General features: G+C 45.0%; 1 protein-coding gene across 3 annotated transcripts in view; it reads left to right on the top strand.

The window, feature by feature from the left end:
* Positions 1 to 4393: 4393 nt before the first annotated feature.
* The window catches only part of EDC3 (enhancer of mRNA decapping 3), an 83413-nt gene continuing 81806 nt past the window's right edge, over positions 4394 to 6000 (top strand). For 2 of the 3 annotated variants that reach the window (XM_073579540.1, XM_073579538.1), the window contains exon 1: positions 4542 to 4645. The gene's annotated coding sequence lies outside the window, so the exon portion shown is untranslated. Of the gene's footprint in view, positions 4646 to 6000 lie in introns of all 3 variants that reach the window. The other variant, XM_073579539.1, reaches the window with a different exon arrangement.

The following is a 6000-nucleotide window of genomic DNA, read 5'->3' as shown; positions in this document are numbered from 1 at the left end:
TTTGGGATGTGGTGGAACCGGAGATTCGCATCAGGGATGTGCAGCCGACAAATCTGCGCCAACTGTGTGATGCCATCATGTCAATATGGTCCAAAATCTCTGAGGAATGCTTCCAGCACCTTGTTGAATCTCTGCCACGAAGAATTGAGGCAGTTCTGAAGGCAAAAGGGGGTCCAACCCCTTACTAGCATGGTGTACCTAATAAAGTGGCCAGTGAGTGTATATACTACATGCTACATACATACTGCATGCTACATACATACTACATGCTACATACATACCACATATATACTACATACATACTACATACATACTACATGCATGCTACATACATACTACATGCTACATACTACATATATACTACATGCATGCTACATACATACTACATGCTACATACATACTACATATATACTACATGCATGCTACATACATACTGCATGCTACATACATACCACATATATACTACATACATACTACATACAATACATTCATACAATACATACATAGACATACAGTACATATAACATAGAGTAACATACTTACCAATACTTGTCACATTGTTCCCCGAAGCCATTGTCTTTTCCGGGATAAATATTAACAAAACAAACCACAAAAATACTCACCCACGATCCGAAGCAGTCCACGAGTGTGTCCCACGACGATCTAGGGTAGAGAACTGCAGCATCAGCTGATGCTGCCGTTCTCTACGGGCTGCAGGAATCCAATGAATTTCCCACGCAGCAATGGCATAAAGTGAGACTAGGGACTTTTTTTTTTTTTAAGTGGCGGAGGAATACAGTGCGGAAGGATACCTACCTTCCGTCATTGGATTCCTGCAGCCCGTAGAGAACGGCAGCATCATCTGATGCTGCAGTTCTCTACCCAAGATCGTCGTGGGACACACTCGTGGACTGCTTCGGATCGTGGGTGAGTATTTTTGTGGTTTGTTATGTTAATATTTATTCCGGAAAAGACAATGGCTTCGGGGAACAATGTGACAAGTATTGGTAAGTATGTTACTCTATGTTATATGTACTGTATGTCTATGTATGTATTGTATGAATGTATTGTATGTAGTATGTATGTAGTATATATGTGGTATGTATGTAGCATGCAGTATGTATGTAGCATGCATGTAGTATATATGTAGTATGTATGTAGCATGTAGTATGTATGTAGCATGCATGTAGTATATATGTAGTATGTAGCATGTAGTATGTATGTAGCATGCATGTAGTATATATGTAGTATGTAGCATGTAGTATGTATGTAGCATGCATGTAGTATGTATGTAGTATGTATGTAGTATGTAGCATGTATGTAGTATGTGGTATGTATGTAGCATGTAGTATGTATGTAGCATGCATGTAGTATATATGTAGTATGTAGTATGTATGTAGTATGTATGTGGTATGTATGTAGCATGTAGTATGTATGTAGCATGCATGTAGCATGTATGTAGTATGTATGTAGCATGCATGTAGCATGTATGTAGTATGTATGTAGCATGCATGTAGTATGTATGTAGCATGCATGTAGTATGTATGTAGCATGCATGTAGTATGTATGTAGTATATATGTAGCATGCAGTATGTATGTAGCATGTATGTAGCATGTATGTAGTATGTATGTAGCATGTAGTATGTATGTAGCATGCATGTAGTATGTATGTAGTATGTATGTAGTATGTAGCATGTATGTAGTATGTATGTGGTATGTATGTAGCATGTAGTATGTATGTAGCATGCATGTAGTATATATGTAGTATGTAGTATGTATGTAGTATGTATGTGGTATGTATGTAGCATGTAGTATGTATGTAGCATGCATGTAGCATGTATGTAGTATGTATGTAGCATGCATGTAGCATGTATGTAGTATGTATGTAGCATGCATGTAGTATGTATGTAGCATGCATGTAGTATGTATGTAGCATGCATGTAGTATGTATGTAGTATGTATGTAGCATGCAGTATGTATGTAGCATGTATGTAGTATGTATGTAGCATGTAGTATGTATGTAGCATGCATGTAGTATGTATGTAGTATTTTTTTTTTTTTTAACATTTAACACATTAGCCGGATGATGGGACTACTACTGTCCCATCATTGGCTAATGTGTCAATCACTGTCATGGTAGCAGGCATCGCCCGATGGGACTTGTAGTCCCATCGGACGATGCTTGCACAGACCCCCGGACATCAGCACAGCCCCCCGGCAGGCCGGCACAGCCCCCCGGCAGGCCGGTACAGACCCCCACAGGGTGCACAGACCACCGGCAGGCCGGCACAGCCCCCCGGCAGGCCGGTACAGACCCCCACAGGGTGCACAGACCACCGGCAGGCCGGCACAGCCCCCCGGCAGGCCGGTACAGACCCCGGGCAGTCCACACAGCCCCCCGGCAGGCCGGCACAGCCCCCCGGCAGGCCGGCAGAGACCCCCGGAAGGCCCGAAATGACGGCGCATCATGATGCGCACACACCGCGCATCATGATGACGTCAGTCTGTCAATCAACTTTGAACTTCCGATTCCGATGCCGAATTCCGATATTGAAAAAATATCGGAAGTCGGTATCGGAATTCCGATACAGCAAGTATCGGCCGATACCCGATACTTGCGGTATCGGAATGCTCAACACTAGTCACCACTTCTGGATTTCTCACCCATTCCTGGTTTTGGCTTACAAATACTGATTTGAAATACTGACCAAAATCTGAACGTGTAAATGTGGCCTAAATTGGGCAATCGGTAACTTGTTTACACAGCAGATTACTTTGAATGTTCTTGAACGAGTGTGTGAGGGTATGTTCCCACGTTCAGTAAATGCTGCGGGTTAGACGCTGCATACCTCCCCAGCGTCCAGCCCGCAGTGGCCAGATGTGGTGGAGTAACACAAATTAGAAAATTGGAGATTTTATGAAATCCCATGTCCACTATGCATGCAGGACGCCTTCCCGCTTCCCTGCGTATACACATGTGGCGCGTCTTTACTGACTGCAGCATGTCTATTTATCTTGCGGAGATGCTCAGTCTCTGCAAGATAAAGTCACCCATCCAATGTGATTCCGCACGGTTCAATGAACACATGCGGGCTCACCTGCGTTCAAAAGCCAGCAGCGCTTTGGACAGAGTGGACATGTGCTGCGTCCAAAGAGCTGCCGGATACTGACTGTGGAAACATACCCTAAAATGCAGCTCGCACTTTTTCAGTGCAGTTTTCAGTCAATCGGCAAGTACCGGTGATTGAAGCACAGAAAAAGTGAAGAATTAGCTTTAAAGCCCCAATAAGAACGTTACTTTTTTAGCACTGATTTAAAAATAAAAGTTCAACTCTGATGATTTACGACATCGCAATTGGCCTTTATCAAACTTGTCATGACAACTGGCCGTGCAGCCCTTAACAACCAATAACTGCATTCATTTTACCTCAAGAATTTAAGAAATGAAAACAAGTTTTCTGATTGGTTGCTATAGGCAACAAGCATTAGTTTGTCATTTTTTCTAGTCATGGCCAAAAGTTTTGAGACAGAAGCAGTAAAGTTTGTAAAAACCAAAATTGGTGTCAGTATTTTTCCATCTTTTACTCTAATGTTTCTATACTATACTGAAGTACAATTAGAATCTTTTCATCCGTTGTTTCCGTGCTTGGGGTGCTATCTCACTGCCTTTCTTCACTTGTTCAGAGGCCCCGTCAGGGTTTACATCTGAACCCCCCTACAAAACGCGATTCGGATGTATGCGTGATGGGACCACAGACTATAATGGTGACGGCAGAGCGATCATGGGACCTATTGCGTCATTTTGGGCATCTGCGCCTACTGAAGGTGAACACTGAGACGTAGTAGACAGAGTCTTGGTGACCGTCTCCAGCAGGTGTAAATGCCTGAAAATGATGCTCTGCCGGCACCATTACAGTCTACGGCCCTGTCAGCACATTCCTCCGAATCCCATTTTGTGGGGTGGGGTTCAGCTGTGAGCCCCGACGGAGCCACTGAACGGGCGCCAAAACGCAATGTGAAAGCACCTGAAGAAAATGGTGACAAAAACAAAAATATTCTATACGTTTGGTATCGCTGTAAATCGGTGACTTTGAATCTTTTTTCACCGTTTCGTATCCAACTGGATTTTTTTTTCCGTTTTTCAGTACATTTTATAGTAAAAGAAAAAAATCCAGCCTGCAAAACATTACAAACTTTTAAATGGCTATTAAAAAAAAAAACTAATGGCTCTTGGAAAAACGCAAGATTAAAAAATGAAAGGGCAGAAACGTTAATAAACGTCCCTGAGGTTTTTCCACACAAGAAACACTGGAGGCCATTACGTCCATCTAACCAGCAAGAAGCGGGAACTTGGCGCCCGCCCACAAGCACAAAGCAGCACTACACTGCCTCCTCCTACGAGTGACGTCAGAGAGTACAGGCAGGGAAGCCGCGTTCCCCCCGTTTCCATAGCAACAATGCACATGCTTTACAAAACCGGCAGTGACGTCATGAAGTAGGCGACCGGAAGCGGAAGCTTATGTTCGACACTTCTGTGTAGATGAAGGTGGGTGAGTGTTCCGCGGTAGGCAGCTGTCTGTACCGGCGCGTTCTTCTCGGTGTCTGTGGGCTTCTGAGGCGCTTTGAGTCCTCCCTACAGCACTCGGTAATGCGGAGAAGTTGTGCAGTGAGCCGCGTCTGTGGCATTGTTCCGGGATACTGCTGGTTTACCTTCCTGTCGCCCACGTGTGGGTGCAAACTTCACGCCCCGTGGGAAGCGCTAAAAATATATCCATAAGGCTGTAATTTGCTGCTCAGACACACGAGCATGTGACAGAACCGTGTCTGTGGCCCAGAGCTGTGACCACACACTGCATGGCGGCTGGAGGTCGCAGGTCTCCTGTTTGTCACATAATGAGGATGACACCGCCTTTATGCCGTCACGTTCCTAACTCCTTGTAACTTTCAGCTCCATTCTTGGGCATCGGAAAGCTGTGCCAATCAATACTCTTGGGAATTGTGGTGGTGGCCTTGGCCTCCTGCACATGGGTCTCTTCTAATCACCTAAGGCTGTGCGCACTATTGCATTGGAGGCTTTGTTGCATGTTCCCCTAAGTTATACTGGACATATCTGCATGCTGAGCTATTCTGAGAGGTAGAATGCAGAAATCTAACACATCCCGTTATAGTCAACGAGCACTGCTGGTTTTATTCATGTAGCCAATCCATAATTGTGGTTAATTGTTGTCTTCTGCACCTGTAATGGAGTACACATGTGAACAGAGGCTAAGATGGCTGAAATTCTGCAGTGGCCAGGTGCCAATTAGTTTCTCTTACAATTATGCAGCCATTGGCCCAATGCTGGTGGGCAAAGCTGCAGCCCTTGCAGTCTGGCCTTACACTTAGGCTGTGTGCCCACGATGCGATTTTTAAGCATTTTTGCCGCGATTTTCGGCGCAAAAGCGTTTAAAAATCTTGTACAGAACGCACCCCATGCATTCCTATGGCATTCCGCACATGCTGTGCTAATGCTGCGCTTTTTTCTGCGGCGGAATCACATCGCGGAAAAAAATCACAGCATGATCATTCTTTTGTGCGGAATCGCAAAGAATTGCCGCGATTCCGCACCCATAGGAATGCATGAGAATCACTTCCCGTATGTGGCTATGGCCACCATGCGCGAAGTTAAGCATCTCATGTGCGATTGGTACCCACGGTGTGGAGGCGAGGAGACTGTCTTCCAGGCCCTGGGTACCATACCTCTGTAAAAAAAAAAAAGAATAAACAATCGGTGTATATTTACCTTCCGACGTCCCGCGCTGCCTTCCCGGGCCTCAGCGTTCTCAGTAATGCCTTGCGGCAAGGTCCTGTGATGACGTAGTCTCGCGTGACTCTATTTGTCTCGTGAGATCGCTATAGCAACGCGAGACCAAGGCATCGCTGGGAGCGTCGCTGAGACTGCGCGGGACGTCGGAAGGTAAATATACCCCGATTTTTTTACATTCTTTCTTTTACTATTGA

This window comes from Dendrobates tinctorius, unplaced genomic scaffold, assembly GCF_039654945.1.
Source record: "Dendrobates tinctorius isolate UK_male_01 unplaced genomic scaffold, ASM3965494v1 ptg000062l, whole genome shotgun sequence".
Lineage (NCBI taxonomy): Eukaryota > Metazoa > Chordata > Amphibia > Anura > Dendrobatidae > Dendrobates > Dendrobates tinctorius.
The sequence above is the reverse complement of the archived record's forward strand: the minus strand, read 5'-3'. Positions and strand labels throughout refer to the sequence as shown.